Source organism: Wyeomyia smithii, chromosome 3, assembly GCF_029784165.1.
Source record: "Wyeomyia smithii strain HCP4-BCI-WySm-NY-G18 chromosome 3, ASM2978416v1, whole genome shotgun sequence".
In the NCBI taxonomy this organism is placed as follows: Eukaryota; Metazoa; Arthropoda; class Insecta; order Diptera; family Culicidae; genus Wyeomyia; species Wyeomyia smithii.
In genome coordinates, this window is record NC_073696.1 from 30,520,953 (window position 1) to 30,539,603 (window position 18,651).

General features: G+C 39.7%; 1 protein-coding gene across 1 annotated transcript in view; it reads left to right on the forward strand.

The window, feature by feature from the left end:
- The window catches only part of LOC129726613 (uncharacterized), a 260,583-nt gene that overhangs the window by 16,831 nt on the left and 225,101 nt on the right, over nt 1–18,651 (forward strand). The window lies entirely within an intron of this gene.

Genomic DNA, 18,651 nt, shown 5'->3' on the forward strand with positions numbered 1-18,651 from the left:
AGGAACGGGGACAATCCGTACCAACCGATCCGTATGTAAGAAGTAATATAATCAAATAACCAAATAGGTATTTCCTCCTTGTGTCCGGGTTTAGAAACCAAGGATATAGCGCCTTTACTCGCTTCAACTGTTACGGTTGGAACTTGAGTACTAACTCTAGTCCTAGCATTTTTGCTTATGGTTATAGCGCCATTACTCGCTCTCTGAAAGGAATATGAATAAGGAAATATATTTGAGTGCAATATATACTAAGAGTGTGTGTATATCACTTCTGGAAGGCAACCGGTAGTATACCGAAAGTGTAGTTATTATCGGCCAAATACCAATCCGGAAGATACCAGGGAGTTTTCCTTTGAAGTGACCCCAGTCGATCTAGATTATGTAAAATTTCTTCTGTTACCAAATACACATACACAAGCGCCATGAAGTGACAGAATTCCTTAACAAGAAGATTATCATCCTATGATCCTCAATCACTTAGACAACTCTGCTGAAGATATGAATGTTCTATGTCCTAAGATTAGCGAGCTATAATGCATCCTTCATACTCAGACTGGACATGTACCACTTTTGCTTTCAACGTTTTCTTGTTGACATTATTTTTCCCATTAAAAATAGTGATACATGTTTTTCCATTTAAGTTTGTGTAAGTTTCTCACCCAGAACTCGTTATTCTTTCATGTACCATCTTCTGAAACCTTTCCAGCAATGATTTAGTGCAGTTATGTTGGAAAAAAAGTTGAAAACAAATCACTATTTCAATGTTTTCGTTTATCGCGTCTCCTGAAAAATCTACCCAATGGCACATGCACCACCTTTGCTCTCAACGGCTTATATAAAAAATGATTTCCAATTGTATGCTTTTTTATTGGCCAGGTCAATTGTGTAGCGTAATATAAATTCTGTGGCAACAAATGTATATCATGTTTACATAAGATTTATAGGAAGAGGGTATCATTTCATTCTTAAATAATATAATAAGCTATAATAAAAACAATCAATAATAAATAGAAAAAGGGACACTTAGCTTCCGGTCTTCGGATGACGAAAAAAAAAACATTGTTTTTTCTTCATAGTTCAAGCATGTTCTCTAAAACGAGGGGGCTGTTATAATCTGAGCATCCCTTTTGTTCAATACGGAACGATTGGCTCACTGACAAAAATGGTTGATTTCCGCGTACGTTCACCTTCTCTCTCTCTCTCTCTCTCTCTCTCTCTCTCGCTGTGGCGTGAACAAATAACGCCAAGGTAACGAGAAAAAAAAGAATTCGGCGAGTCGAAAAGGCTTCGCATTGAAATCCTCATTTCGCTATGAAATTCACTAATTTCACACTTTTCACACGCGGTGCACTAAATTCCCTTGGGTCAATCACTCCCCGAGAGCCGAATTGATAATTTCGTCAATGATGTGTGGAGGCAGCAGACGATCGATCTTCTTATTTCGCATGCCCTGCACTGTTTCTGACTGTTTCTTCCGTTCCGTGACTGTTTCTTCCATCTCGGTAATGTTATTTGCACTTGCCATACAGGAACCACTAAATGGGGGCATTTGCAGGGTGTTAAATCACCTTGTAATTTAAACAAGTCATTTTGCAGATTGTTCAACCAACGAATAATGACCTATTTTATTCTTTTCTACTCGGGTTGAAAATTTGCACGCGCAAACTTATTTACGTCCACTCGCGGTCGCAGATTGCTTTGATCTCTCTAATGGCAATTGTTGTTGATGTTACCATTAATCCAAGAAAGAGCACGAAGTAATTTTTTTAGCTAAAAGTGACATTTCAATTTTGATAACCAGGGTATGAAGCGCTGTGATAGTGGTTTTCCAGATTGAAAGGCAAAGTGGAACTTCGAAAGCGGTTATGTTTGCATTTAAGATGAATGAATGAAATCATTCAGCACTTTCTCCATTATCTTTCACAAAACCGAAGAAAGACTAATAAGTCTGTATGATTTTGTATGTGTCCTAGCACGCTTCTCATTTGATGGAATTCGATTCAACCTCAAACTGACCTTCGCAATCCTAATAAGGTAAGTAATCAACATTGGTTCACCTTTTCGGAGCAATGTTGGAAATATTCCAACTACACTTGCAGATCTGAAAGGCTCACAGGATTTCAGGGCATTTTCCACTCTGGTTCTCGTAAAAATTTCATTCGTCGTGACGTTTTAGATTACCAAGCTCAACGGTATGATCTTTGGCTAGAGTCTTTTGTTTTTCAAGGATATCTATGAGTAACAGATGATAGTTTCAACTTTTTTTCTATTCTGCCTGATTCTATCTTTATCGACAATTTTGTTTTGTCATTTTTCTCAAACGATTATTACAGAAACCGATTGCCAATAATTTTTATGTTTAAATCATTTCCACCAGCAGATGAAATTTCAATTTGCTTTTCAAGCGGGTTTACATTTCAGTCACCGTCTTGCGCAAATCCCGCGAAAACGACTCAATAGCAGCATATCTAGCTAAGCATACTCATCTGAGCAATCAATATGTTGCATATAAAATTCCATAGGTCACAATAGGTTAATAGAAATAACAGACACGAGCTCTTCAGCCATAGTGACTTTTCAACAACTTCAACATATGATCAGATCAGCTGCAGCAAGCTCGTATGGAAATCAATGCATCCATCTATCACTCTAATCCTCATGCTTGGTTTTATCCGATTCAATACGTTTTGCCTGAGTCCTTTTACGCTTCGTTTATGGATTTGGCATCATGCGCTAAGTTGCACTGAGACAATCGAATGCAAAAATCATCATTTTTAATAGCATATCAATCTTTTCGCTTTGTTCTGGTCTAAGCATAAGATATTCAGCTTCAGGCTACAAACAAGCACCTTCATTCATCGCAAAATCATCACCAAAATAAAATTCTATTTTTTTTAACAATAAAAAATCTCGACCGGATTATTACCCCAAGTAACGGCTCTTCCCATAATTTTGCAATTTGCGTCGCATTTGCGAAAAATCACCGACCTGATCATGTCTTAATATCAGTACGCAGTTACCCCGTTATCGATCCGTGTCTGCCTTTTGCAACGCTTATCCCCAGTCAAAACACATAAAACCACATTCGAAAAATAAGCTGCCGGAATCTTTCGAACAAAACTGCCACGAAAAACCTTAATGAAATTTTACAGCTTCATTTTTTCTGGCCCGCAGAACATAAAAATAAAAAGAAAAAAAAAGTCCAAACCAAGGCTAAAGCACTTATCATGTCGAACGCAATAATTGCTTCCATTTTGCGTGTAATCGCGATCCGTCCGCAATTCCGTCGACCCGGGTCGAGGCAACAATCGAAATTACCCCATAAAATAGGCATTCCTTTCCGGCAGATGTCGCCGTGTTCGTTTTGGACTTGCCTTCAAAATGTTGCCACTGTAACGATTGAGCACAACGAACAAAAAAGCTATAGAAACAACGCACCGGTCTTGAGCGCCATAATAAACGGTACAAAAAAAAGTTAAAAAAACGATACAAAGCGTAACCGCATTTCTCCGTTGCTTGACAAATTGAAGACAATAATATTTTATCGATTCGAGGTTTCGCTGCGCTGATCCGTGTGCCCTTTTCTTTATCGCCGTCGTGCTTTTTCGGCCACGATAAGGTGGAACATTCATGACTACGCTTCGCGAATGTCACATCCTACAATGTAAGATCAGATGTTGGGAGTTCATTGTTACTGGTTTGCGGATTAAGCCTATTTAGCAAACGAACACCTCCCCCTGTGTCGACAAAAGGTCACACCACCCTTAATTGGTACGCTTTTATCTCGAGCGGCGGCAGTTCGAAAGCGGCGTTCAATCTCTTCGGCAGCCCTTTTTCACGAGCCGTCATAATACAACACAACAAGTGCCGCTGTACTTTGGCACCTTCCTGACTCGGATGGAGGTGAAAGAGGCCCTTTTCGGGCTGCTTCGTGTATCATTTTCGCTTCATCTCTCAATATGTTATTGTCAATTCATATCGCTGATGGCAGCACAAAACGCGAGATGATCGAACAAAAATGTGCGAAGAAAAAAACGTATCACATCACTTGTGTTCGTGTGTGTGTGTGTATTCTGCGCACCACTGTCTTCGGGGAAGATCGAACCGCCAGGCAAGAAACGGGACCTGTTTTTTTCGCTGTAAATCAGTAACGACAACGGCGACAGCTTTCGGCACAAAGCGAGCCCGCAGAGTTCAAAAGAGTCGCGCAACTCTCGAAGTGCAATAAATTCCGCACGATCGGGGAAGATAGGCGCGCGCGTCCGATTCCGCTCCGAATGGGCTTGTGGTCACTTATCGGCTGGACCCCGGTGACAGTGGCCAGTGAATGGTCGCGCAATTCGCGAAAAAAATAAGAATAATACAGTTGCTGGTTCGATTTGACATTGGTTCGAGACGGAATTTTTCTCGAGATTTTTTTACTCTACGAGACAGTGTTATTAGCTTATTGATCACTCGAGGTTCAGGACGAGGAGTTTCAGTTTTTAGCAACGTAAACAGCTAAAATATATTTCGAAAGAATTCACAGCTAGCGACAAAGTATGACTTAGTTGGCGGTTCATTCATTCGCTTGAAGTCATACAGGAGTATTAACGCTTTTGCTATGTTTCGATGTGATTCGAAAATGATAAATGAAATCAAATTGAATGCAGCGAGGCGATAATCTGTAACCCTTTTACGGACGAAAAAGTTATCTTTTATTTTCGCTTTATTCTTTATACCTTTAGTAATAATAAATAACTTCTGTTGAAGGATTTATATGAGAAAATTTTACCTTAAGATGTCACCAAAGTTGATGATACATTTTTATAAATTTACGCTAAATTCACGGCACAATATTTTTTGGCTCGAGCTTAGCGACCGCACATTTCGTAATTGCTCTTCCGTGATGGATCTGAGCTAGTGAAGTTGCACAAAAAACCACGTGTGTGGCTACTTGGGTTCAGTTCACCATCAATTCAGTGGCATCCGCTTTGTATAGATCGATAATGGCGTCGGCTACGTCCTATGGTCGTTACGTTAGGAGGAAGGTGTAACAGTCGTTGTTGTCGGAGACCGGGAGTACCTCTGCATCTTCAAGACTGTGACGGAAAGGAAGGGTTGTGTCACTGTGGAAACGACACGCTCTTCCACGGCCCATAGATTTCTATGTATTTATATATTTGTCTAGAACCAATCCCAGGTAGCTTCGAGAAAGCACTTCGGCTTCGCGTGGTCATAAGATTAATCACAATATTCATATCGAATGAAACCAACTCCGATTTTCGACGTGCTTATATTGAAGCAACGAGCAGGTAGTCTCCGACATTCATGTCACCGCGAGACATGAGCAAAACCCCCTGAGACCCCCTGAGGAAAACTCTGGTTATTTCCATCCCATAAGCATGTGTTTTCTATCCCATAAACATGATGCATTATAGTTATATTGACCTGTTTGCTATGTTTCAACACAAGAAAATCATGATATTGAGGTCAAAAGAACAAAAAAATAACGAAACTAAAAATAATGATTTTCGGACATAAAAAAATCGTTTGGGGTGAAAATGGACAGCTATTGGGGTAATATGGACAGTGTTTGAGGTGATGTGAACAGAGTAAAAAATGTGAGTATTATAGTATTAATGATTGCTTAATACACAGTAGAAGGTGGTATTGGGCATACGCATGATAATTGCAATTCTTGTGCATTGCACAGTGATTACACCATAGCACACTGTTTCCAAAGGTGCAAAAACGTGGTCGAAATTATTGTGACCCAAAAACATTGACTATAGAGCCCTGACATCTTCAGCAAAGTTGTTCCATTAATTGTTTTCCCTGTTATAGAAGTTGCAATTCCATGATTAATCCACAACAGTGAGAAACGAATTTTACTTTTCTCGTTTTGGAATATAAAAATCCTCTTTTTTCAGCAAAGTTGTAGCAAATTTTAAAAGAAACAATTTTGTGGAAGACATCATGCCTATATCTATCTATTTAAATGGACTTTTATGGAGTTTTCTATAGATTACTACCAAAAATCTTTTTTTGCTATTTAACTTTTTATAGTGATTTTCTACAACTTTTGAATGTTCTATAAAATTGTTTGCTACAATGAAACAAACAATATCTCCGAAGAAAGTTTATTTTTATCTCATATATATTTCTGGTTGTTGACGGTTTTTACTAGAATAATGCACTAATTTATACTAATTACTCTGAGCTCAAAAAATAATGATTTTGGAGTCATAGTGTCTTCAGTAAAGTTGTTCTATTAATTATTCTCTATTTTGTTGAAGTTACAGTTTTGTGATTAATCTACCTAAAATTAAGAAATGAGTTTTATTTTTCTCATTTTTGCATGTAAAATTACATTTTGTTGAATAAAGTTTTAGCACATTTTATAAGAAACAACTTTGTCGAAGAAACTATACTTGTATCTGCTAATTTAAATGAACTATTGTGAAGTTTTCTCTAGAATGCCCTTAAGAATATTTTTTTCAATATAACTTTTTAAAGTAATTTCTATATTTTTTTAATGTTCTACAATGTTGTTAAATATGATAAAACACACAAGTTTACCGAAGAAAGTTACTTTTTATCTCTTAAGTTTATTCAGTTATTAAAGATTTTTATTAAAATAATGCACTTATTATTTACAAATATCTGCCAGGAGACAGCGAGAGCCAAATGCCTATATCTGGATTAAATGATGTTTTACTTATACTTAAATATAGAAATGGTTTAGTCTGCAGATATTTGCAGATTTTGAAGATATCTGTCAGTAAATTAGTGCATGGTTTCAATAAAAATCGTCAATAACCAATGAAATATGAGAGATAAAAATAAACTTTCTTCGATGAAATTGTTTGATTTGTGATAGCAAGCAACAATGTAGAATATTGAAAAATTGTAGAAAACCACTACTAAATGTTATATTGAAAAAATTGATTTTTAGTGGCAATCTGTAGAAAACTCCACAAAAGTTCATTTAAAAAGGCAGATAGAAGTATGGTACCTTTGACAAAGTTGTTTGTTATAAAATGTGCAACCACTTTGCCGAGCAAAGTGAATTTTTTTATGCAAAAATGAAAAAAGTAAAATTGGGTTTTCACTGTTAAGTGGATTAGTCACATAATTTCAACTCCTATAAAATGGAAAATAATTAATGGATCAACCTTCCTGAAAGCGTCATGGCTCTAAAATCGATTTTTTTGGGTCAAAATAATTTCGATCACGTTTTTGCAGCTTTGGAAACAGTGTGCATAGGCCACAAGAAAATTATCCTTTTCCAATTATTCAAACTAGCGCGACACATGTGTGTGTGAGTGTGAGTGTGTGTGTGTGTGAGAGTGTGTGTGTGTGCGAGAGTGTGTGTGTGAGTGTGTGTGTGAGTGTGTCTGTGTGTATGTGTGTCTGTGTGTGTATGTGTGTGTATGTGTGTGTATGTGTGTATAAACGTGTGTGTGTACGTCAGTGTGAGTTTAAATGCATGTGATATATTTCTTTACCCAAAGTTCCATGAAAATCGGATGATATACCATGTTTTGACAGCACTTTGAACGTTGCTGTGCCAGGCAATTTCAATGGTTTTTATGTACGATGTACGAAATCGTATTTTTAAGCTTAACTTCGAATGCTTGAAGCTCTCTCAATGTTGATCTGATTTTGGATCATCAAGTTTTGTTTTGATGGGAAACTTATGTATTTTTTTTTTTATGTTCCAACGTTTACCAAAAATACAACCAGTTTTTAAATCAAGTTTAAAACATTTTGCCAAAAAGCCAAAAACCATGTATTTCAGAACTCATGTGTACCTTACAGTCTTATGAAACAGTTAGGAATGATCAGATAATCAACAGCCTACCGTACTTTTACAATTTTTGGAGCCCGGTTTGCATATCGTCACTCCAAAAATATATAACGAATGTACTTTGACGTACGATATCTTTTTATTCATTGAAAGGCCTATCAAATACCTTAAATTTCCCATTCAATCTTTAAATCGGCTCAAAAGTAAAAAATTTTTGCTCAAAAGTTATGAAAATTTATAAATTTATGAAAAAAGATTGTCGATTTTTGGCAACTCTAATTAAAAAAGGATCACCCTAAGGACCAAACAAAATAATACGGGCATACAGTTTTTCGATAAAAAACAAGTATACCAATGTTGAGCATAATCTGAACAAAAAATAAATCTGACAATAAGAAAGGTTTAACGGCATTTTCTGTGAATAACATTTTCTAAGATCAGAAATGAGTTCAGCACCCCTAAATTGGCATTATATGTCATTTTCAATCATTTTATCAAGAATTAGGTTTCTCCAACTTTTGTTCAGAAATCCGCCACTGTGCGGGGGATTAAAAACACTTTATGTACAGATAATTCATTCCGGATTACCTGCAATACTTTTTACAGTTCATTTTTCTTACATCGCCACCTATCCGTCCATTTTTTAATGCCCGCGGTATCAACCCGACAAAATAATTAACTTACCTGACCATATCACCCCAAAAAAACTGTCCATTTTACCCCAAATAGGGCGCCTTAAAAACGCAATTTCTTCCACTAAGTTATCGTAATCTTTTATCAAAATGTAGCCCTTTACTAGACAAATACGGCTGCAAAGCTGATGAGACTGAAAACAATGAAGAAGTTCTCGAAAAAACCTTAAATACACGAGCGTCCAACTTACAGCAAAATCGATTGTTGGTGTTTTCTTTGTTTACATCGGCACTACGGTGAACCTATCACAGCAAACCATGAAATTTTTATGTTAGGTAGGGTTTAGTAGTTTAAGTAAAGGATAAAGTCCACTCTGTGCCGAACACGCATCAGTACTGGACGTGTTTGGTGATCGGTCCGATAGAGTATAAAACAAAAGACGTGTGAACAAGTGTTGGCATTGTTTGCCTGGTCGAGTGAAATAAATCCGGGTTCAAGGTCGTTCCTTTGTGCAACTGTTTCGCATCGTGACTGCCAGCTGGTGCGTAAGCCGATTTGGCTGCTGGCTGGATTGTGCTACAGCAGTGGACGAGACACAAACGAGGAAAAAGAAGAAGCCATCAGTGTCAGCGAGTCGTATCGCTGTGTGGAGTGATCTCACACCTGGCTCGCTGCTGGTGGCTGTTTGGTGCTGCTGTATTGGTGCTGCTGGCTGTAACGGCTGCTACTTCGAACGATCGGACAACCAACCTTACTGGAAGGGAGAAATAAAAAGGTATGTGTTCTTGTCAGCGCTAGTGCGCTAGACTTAAGATGGATGTAGATCCCTCGCCTCCCGCGCCACCATCCCCGAACCCCTCTGACCCTGACCCTTCTGTTACCCCCTCCCCTGTTCATTCTTCAGTCCCCCCTCGCCCCAGGCTTTACCCAGACGGAGCCCAGGGCAGCTATACTGTTTATTTTCGGCCAAAGGCAGGACCGAAATCGAAAAAGTTGAACCTCTTGCAGATTTCTAAAGACCTGACGAAGGAGTACAAGGGCGTGACCGAAATTTCCAAGGTCCGGCCTAACAAGCTCCGTGTCGTGGTCGGTAACCTGAAAGAGGCCAACGATATAGCTTGCTCTGAGCTCTTCACACGCGAGTATCGCGTTTACATACCCGCACGAGACGTGGAGATCGACGGTGTCATAACCGATTCGAGTCTGTCCGTCGAGTGTATACTGCAAAGTGCCAAAGGGTGCTTTAAGAACAAAACGTGTCCCGAAGTAAAGGTGCTCGACTGCAAGCAATTGCGGTCAGCATCGATCATCGGTGGCAAAACAGTATACACTCCGTCAGACTCGTTTCGAGTTACGTTCGCCGGGTCTGCACTACCAAGCCACGTCTCGATCCACCGGGTTCGTCTCCCTGTGAGGCTCTACGTGCCCCGCGTCATGAACTGCCTGAATTGCAAGCAGTTAGGCCATACAGCCGCCTACTGCTGCAATAAGGCACGTTGTGGCAAGTGTGGGGAGTCTCATGCGGAAGATTCTTGCAGTGTTAACGCTGAAAAGTGTATTCACTGCGGAGAAAATCTGCATGAGCTCTCGACATGTGCGGTGTACATGCAGCGCAGGGATAAAATAAAACGGTCTCTCAAAGAGCGTTCAAAGCGTTCCTACGCTGACATGCTGAAGAAGACCGTTACCACTTCTCCCGTTACTTCGAACCCCTTCGATCTGTTGCCCTCTGAGGAAACCGATTCTGACGATTCACCAGCGGGAGCATCTTACGCCAATCCTGGGGAGTCTAGAAAGAGGAAAAGTGTTTCCTCTCCTAAACTTCCCAGAAAAGGTCCTAAGATTTCTCAAAGTGAAATGAAGGTTACAAACAAACCAAACAGTGCTGCGGAAAAACCGAAGCAAACTCCTCCTGGGCTGGCAAATTTAAAGTCCCAGAAGGAGTTCCCAGCACTGCCAGGAACATCTAAAACCCCAGTTGCTCCTTTTACACTCCCAGTTGATGAAACAAACTCTGGATTAGTGAAATTTTCTGACATTGTGGACTGGATTTTTGAAACTTTCAATGTACCCGATCCAATTAAAATTTTTCTTACAGCATTCCTCCCAACAGTTAGATCATTTTTGAAGCAGTTGACTGCCCAATGGCCTCTCCTTGCAGCGATTGTATCCTTCGATGCCTAATTCAACTGCGTATATGAAGGATTCTATCTCTGTCTTACAGTGGAATTGTAGAAGTATTTTACCAAAAATTGATTCGTTTAAAGTTTTGATAAATAAAAACAAATGCGATGCATTTTCCCTTTGTGAAACTTGGCTTACTTCAAATATTGATCTCAACTTCCATGATTTTAATATTATTCGCCTTGATCGAGACACCCCATATGGAGGAGTACTTTTAGGGATTAAAAAGTGCTATTCTTTCTATCGTATTAACCTCCCCTCGATTCCAGGCATCGAAGTTGTCGCATGTCAAATGACAATACAAGGTAAAGAGCTTTGTATTGCCTCAATATATATTCCCCCCAGAGCACAGGTTGGGCAACGGCTGCTCTTTGATTTAATAGAACTTCTTCCCTCGCCACGTTTGATTTTGGGAGACTTCAACTCTCATGGCGTGGCTTGGGGTTCCCCATACAATGATAACCGCTCCTCTTTAATCTATAACCTTTGCGATGACTTCGACATGACTATTTTAAACAACGGTGAAATGACACGTATCCCGAAACCTCCAGCGCGCCCAAGCGCTTTGGATCTATCCTTATGTTCGACGTCGCTACGGTTGGATTGCACATGGAAGGTAATCCTCGATCCTCACGGTAGCGACCATCTGCCTATTCTTATTTCAATTACTAACGGGTCAACTCGCATGCGACCAATTGACATTCCGTATGACCTCACACGAAATGTCGATTGGAAGTTATACGAGGAAATGATCTCAAAAGCGGTCGAGTCGATTCAACATCATTCACCACTTGAAGAATACAACCTCCTCGCGGGCTTGATTCTCGACGCCGCGTTGCAAGCCCAAACGAAGAAATATCCCGGCGTAACGATCAAAGAACGGCCTCCCACTCCGTGGTGGGACCAAGAGTGCTCCGATGTCTACACACAAAGATCCGACGCGTTTAAGGCCTACCAGACGGGAGGTATACCTGGCGACTATTTACGGTATTCGGAGCTTGATACCAAGCTTAAAAGCTTGGCTAAAGCAAAGAAACGTGGATATTGGCGTCGGTTCGTGAACGAGACGTCGAGGGAGACATCGATGAGCACTCTTTGGAACACAGCCCGAAGAATGCGGAATCGCGTAACGGTCAACGAAAGCGAGGAGTCTTCAAGTAGGTGGATATTTGATTTTGCCAGGAAAGTATGTCCGGACTCTGTTCCTGAGCAAAATATTGTTCGCGATGCGTCTCCGGGCCACGACGCGATAGAATCACCTTTTACGATGGCAGAACTTTCAGTTGCCCTCCTGTCCTGTAACAATAACGCGCCTGGATTAGATAGAATCAAATTCAACTTGTTGAAGAATCTACCCGGCAATGCCAAGAGGCGCTTGTTGAACTTGTTCAATAAGTTCCTGGAGCAAAACATTGTACCGCAGGATTGGAGGCAAGTGAAGGTGATCGCCATCCAAAAACCAGGGAAACCAGCTTCTAATCACAACTCTTATAGGCCGATTGCAATGCTATCCTGTATCCGGAAATTGATGGAAAAAATGATACTCCGTCGTTTAGACCACTGGGTCGAATCAAATGGTCTACTATCAGAAACTCAATTTGGCTTCCGCCGTGCCAAAGGGACGAATGATTGTCTTGCGTTGCTTTCAACAGATATTCAGCTGGCGTATGCTCGTAAAGAACAAATGGCGTCTGCGTTCTTGGACATTAAGGGGGCTTTTGATTCCGTTTCTATTGACATTCTTTCGGGTAAACTTCACCGACAAGGATTTTCTCCAATTTTGAACAATTTTTTGCACAACTTGTTGTCCGAAAAGCACATGCATTTTACGCATGGCGATTTGGCAACTTTTCGCATTAGCTACATGGGTCTTCCCCAGGGCTCATGTTTAAGCCCCCTTCTTTACAACTTTTATGTAAATGACATCGACGAATGTCTGGCAAATTCATGCACGATAAGACAACTTGCAGACGACAGTGTAATCTCTGTTACAGGAGCCAAAGCTGCCGATTTGCAAGGACCATTGCAAGATACCTTGGACAATTTGTCTGCTTGGGCTTTACAGCTAGGTATCGAATTCTCTCCGGAGAAGACTGAGATAGTAGTTTTTTCTAGGAAGCATGAACCTGCTCAGCTTCAAACACAATTAATGGGTAAAACGATTTCTCAGGTTTTGGTACACAAATATCTTGGTGTCTGGTTCGACTCTAAAGGCACCTGGGGTTGTCACGTGAGGTATCTGATGAAAAAATGTCAACAAAGAGTGAATTTTCTTCGTACAATAACCGGACAATGGTGGGGAGCCCATCCAGGAGACCTTATAAGGCTTTACCAAACAACGATATTGTCTGTTATTGAATACGGGTGTTTCTGCTTCCGCTCCGCAGCAAACACACATTTGATCAAACTGGAGCGAATACAATATCGTTGTTTGCGTATCGCCTTAGGTTGCATGCAGTCGACCCATACGATGAGTTTGGAGGTTTTAGCTGGAGTACTACCATTGAAAAACCGCTTCTGGAGCCTGTCTTCTCGTATTCTAATCAAATGTGAGGTCTTGAACCGTCCCGTGATTGAAAATTTTGAAAGGTTAATCGAACTTAATTCTCAAACCCGTTTTATGACATTGTATTTCAATCACATGTCCCAAAATATTAACCCTTCTTCGAATATTCCAAATCGTGTCGACTTATCAAATACTTCTGATTCTACTGTGTTTTTCGATACATCCATGATAGAAGAAACTCGTGGAATCCCGGATCATTTACGCGTGCAGCAGATCCCTAAAATTTTTTCCAATAAATATCGAAACATCAACTGCGACAATATGTACTACACTGACGGATCACTTCTTGATGGGTCCACTGGCTTCGGTATCTTCAATAACAATTTAACCGTCTCCCATAAGCTCGATAATCCTGCTTCTGTTTACGTCGCAGAATTAGCTGCAATTCAGTACACCCTAGGGATTATCGAAAAAATGCCCACGGACCATTATTTCATCTTTACGGACAGTCTCAGTTCCATTGAGGCTCTCCGATCGATGAAAGATGTTAAGCACTCTCCGTATTTCCTGGGGAAAATACGGGAACATCTGAGTGCTTTATCCGAAAAATCTACTCAGATTACCTTAGCGTGGGTCCCTTCTCACTGCTCGATACCGGGTAATGAGAAAGCGGACTCTTTGGCTAAGGTGGGCGCAACAAACGGTGATATTTATGAAAGACCAATTGCCTTTAATGAATTTTTCGCACTTGTACGTCAGAATACGATCATCAGTTGGCAAAATGCTTGGACCAGAGGGGAATTGGGAAGGTGGTTACATTCCATAATCCCCAAAGTATCGACGAACCCGTGGTTCAAGGGGTTGGATGTAGGTCGGGATTTCATTTGCGTGATGTCCCGGCTTATGTCCAATCACTATAGATTTGACGCGCTCCTCCGTCGTGTTGGGCTCGGGGAAAGTGGTATCTGTGCCTGTGGTGAAGGTTATCACGACATAGAGCATGTGGTTTGGTCATGCCCTGTACACCGTGACGCCAGGTCTAAATTAATAGCTTCCCTGCAGGCCGAGGGTAGACAGCCGGCTGTTCCTGTTCGTGATGTCTTGGCGAGCCGTGACCTATCCTACATGTCCCTTATATACGTTTTCCTGAAATCCATCCACGCCCCAGTCTAGTCCCGTTCCCCTCCGTCTACACCCAACAAAACGACAAGAACACGTTTGAACCTTAAGCACAAAACCAGCAACCAGACCCCGCACAACAGAACCAGGACCCAAGGACTACGAGCCTCTGTCCCAACTCACGACATCGTGGCTCATGCCATTCGACGATTATCAGACGACCATTGAACAACAAAACACTGATTGGAAATCCCATGCTAGTTTTAAGTTAGACTTAATTTCAGCTCGTAGTCGGCAGCGAGGATAAAAAATTTGCTTTAGTTTTTAAGTCACCAGATATAATTGGCGCCGTTAAACATTAAATTGTATTTGTGCCGTGTCAAATAAATGTTATGTGAAGAAAAAAAAAAAAAATAAAGGATAAAGTAGTACATGCAACCCACAAAAGTCATATTTTCCAAGATAAAGCACCTGTCCATTTCACCCCAGGGGTCAAAATTACCCCAAACTACCCTACACCTCGCAAAGTTGCTACACTCTGAAAACCCTTAAATAAGCAAAACTCTCTCGCGCCGAAGACGTGTTTAAATCGGGTCATTATGTACGAGCGCTCTATTTTCTTCTACCGACGCAGACGCGCAGGCAAACAGCGTTTCGCGCCAATTATCCCATGCTTGTCAAATGAATTAACTAAGACACCTACTGAATAAAAAAACTGGCAAAGTTTAATACGTTCACAGTCCAAAAACTGTTTTTCTTCAGAAACGATATCGTTCTATGATCCGCAACTTTTTATTATCAAATTCGATTAACATGTGATTTACAACAAAGCACAGTACATGCAACAATAGACTTATTAAGCAAAACAAAAATTGGTTAGCAATTTATCTCTAGTTTTGGCTCTGTTAATTGTCCACCAAGATCATGTTGTATGACTCCACTAGACTGTTTGGTGGGGCTGCGTAAAATTGGTGTAGAAATGTGGTCCAACACTATTGAGATCTTACATGGAAATAAAATTACACCGTGTCCAATATATTCCCATAATTTTTTTTTATATCATTGTTGTGATAAATTGGTAGCACATATGCACAAATATGTATTGGTGTAATTTTGTACCATGTTCACACAGACTATTCAAGATGCAGTTTATTCCCTTTCATTAAGTGTCCATTGTTTATCAACGATGAAACAATTTCGTGCCGAAGTGATAAGAAGGTTTTTGGAATGTTAGCGCCCAGGCCATATTTCCAAAAGCTTGAAAAACCTGGGAGTAAAGCGTGATTATGGCTATCGGACCATTAGAAGGTACCGTGACACTTCCTCACTGGATGACCGGAAGAGATCCGGTCGGCCACGTTCAGCTAGGACTAAGCGAGTGGTTAAGATCGATAGAGAACAAATTCGACGAAAATCGCACCACTCTGTACGTAAAATGGCCGCTGATCTTAATGTGCCCAAATTAACCATACATAACGTGCTGAAACAAGACCTGAGATGCCAAGCTTTCATGAAACGTAAAGTTCACGGAGTATTAGCAGCTTCGAAGACAAAAAGGTACGAAAGAACTACTCTCCTACTATCGCGGCACGCCGGAAAAGAATCCATCTTTTCGGATGAAAAATTATTTGTTCTGCAACAGTCTCACAATGTCCAAAATGACAGATTGTCGGCCTACTTTTCGCAGAATATCCCGGACAGTGACAGAAACGTGCCTCGGTTACAAAGTGCCGCTTCAGTGATGGTTTGGGGAGGTATTTGCAAGCGAGGGAAGCAACCGCTTGTTTTCATTGAGAAAGGCGTTAAAATTAACGCTATTTATTACAAAATGGAAATTTTGGAGAAAGATGTAAAGCCAAGCGTAGATAGAATGTACGGAGATCATTATGTGTTTCAACAGGACGGAGCACCCTCTCACACAGCGATTCTGGTTCAGAACTGGTGTCAGGAAAATTTGACCGACTTTTTGGCCAAAAATGAATGGCCTCCCAGTTCACCAGATCTGAATCCCTTGGAATACTCCGTATGGTCATACATGTTGTTGAAGATAAACGAGCACAGGATACTTACATTGGCCCGATTCAAAACCGTAATCCTTCGTATATGGGACGAAATGCCCATGGAAGTCGTTCGTGCCGCCTGCGACGGATTTGAGAAACGTTTGAAGCTCGTCAAAAGGGTTAAAGGTGGAGTTATTCCAAAACACTTGTTGTAATTTTTTAATAATATAGTACCTTTTCAAATCGAACAATAAATAATTAAATCGGAACAGCTGTTGTAGAATAAATGTAGTTTCAATTTGTATGAGAATATATTGGACACAGTGTACGTGTTATTTATGGAGTTCAGGTCTAAATGCTCGAAAAAGTGGTGTAAAATTGAATCTTTCATATGGACTATTTAAAGCGGAGCCGTGATTTACATTTGTAATGCAGTATTCCTTGAAAAGAACCAATTTATCGATTCCAATAATGATTTTTTTATGTGTGCATGCATTTTTATATGTTTTCTTTATATTTAAAAAAAAGGCTATTTAAAAAATCACGGTCTATAATGTTTTGGATACTTATTTTTGATTTAAAAACAATGAACCAGCCATTTGACATCGGGGAACTGCTCCATTATTGATCTCAGCCGATATATTTATCTCATACAATATGAAAACACAATTGAAACAGGAAAAAACGCAAATTTTCTAACTAAAGCAATCTGCTAATCCATGAAATGGATTCTTCTTAGTTCACTTCAGATTTCTCATAATGTAGAATCCTCAAAAACTGACTAAATTTGATATTATAGTCGGGCATCTGCACTCAAAAACATGTTTAATTCAATCACCTACCTCAGAAAACAAAATCCACGCATTGTTCTATACGGCTACAACGGGACTCGTTCAGCAGCCAACCAAAGTTTTTTCATCACTATTGGACCACTTTTTATTTAAATCACTAAACAAAATTACTCACTACACTAAAAATACTTTATTCTTTGAAATTTTCACCTCAAACTTCCAAAAACAAGCTTGAATTAGCAGAAATATAGGATAGATCTGCTTATAGACCACTTCCTTTAGTGGACCACCTGAACACCTCTTACCAAATGACACATGATAAATATAGGGTAAATTAACCTGTATTGAACCTTTTTATTTTATCAACCTATAGTGGACCACCCGTCAAATTTACTCAATTTCTCCTTACATAAATCGGTATTAATGAATGTTTGTAGTGCAGACTAGCTGGATAAGATGTTTCCCGATAAAAGTTTTTTGAAAATCCCTAGAGTTTTCGCATAAATTGAGTTACCCGGCGGGTGGTCCACTATAGGAAAGTGATCCACTGTAGGTTAATTTACCCTACTTATTTTGATAGGTTCTTTGACAATGTCAATAACGTTCTTCGCAAGAAATGTTGCAACAGACGTTTACTATAATATTCTTAATTAAAGCTGTGAAAAATATCTTCTAATAACAGCTGCCTGATTTGCCATGGTTCGTTAACGTTTTCATAAGAAATGGCTTTACAAAAACTGTACTGACATTACATTTTCCGAGAGAAAATTACCAGATTTTCGATGAACGAGTGAAATAATAGTGTCTTTGAAAGATAAGCAATCAATTTCACTAGAAAAACACCTAAAATTTGAAAAAAAATAGTGGTCCAATTAATGGTATAAAAAGTACTGTTTTCCTTATTTCGACATGCTTCATTTCGAACAAGAGCGATCAGTACGCAGTCTCGCTGAGTACCTAAATAGACTTTCATTTACATCGAAGTAACACAGCGAATCATAGTTACCATAGATGTGTTATGATCGTGCTATTGTAACAAGTTGCATCTAAAATGCGAAAAACGCCAAAAATAGGTAAAAAATATACTGAAGCAGTTGTTACTGAGTGTCTCCAAGCAATAAAAACTGTTGTTTCGATTAGAGAAGCTTCCACGATCCACCGTAATGTTCTGTGCAAGCAGGAAGTGGTCAGGAAAACCACGAAAAGGAAAACCAGCTGCATTGTAAAGGATTACCCATTTCGAAAGAGCGGCAGCGGCAGTCTACAGTTGCAAGATTCATCTCAGGTGCAAGATTGATCTCCTCGTATTTCAAGGTTCGTACGAAATACTCAGAATTACTTTGGAGGATTGACTACGAAGCGAGTAAAATATGGCCACATGGTCTATGGATGGCCCTTTATAATTCGAAGCAATCTGCGGCATGGTGCAATTGTTCAAAACTGAAATACCTGTTACACAGTGGATTTATTTATTTTATTATAAGGAAAAAGAGGTATTAACTTGTTGTTTTTCATGCAGAAAAGATAGAAAACATTTTACTTCATGTTTATACATAATTAAATACTTAATTTAGTTGAGATATTTACACTTATTCTTGCAAAATATGCAGCTACACTACTAAGTGG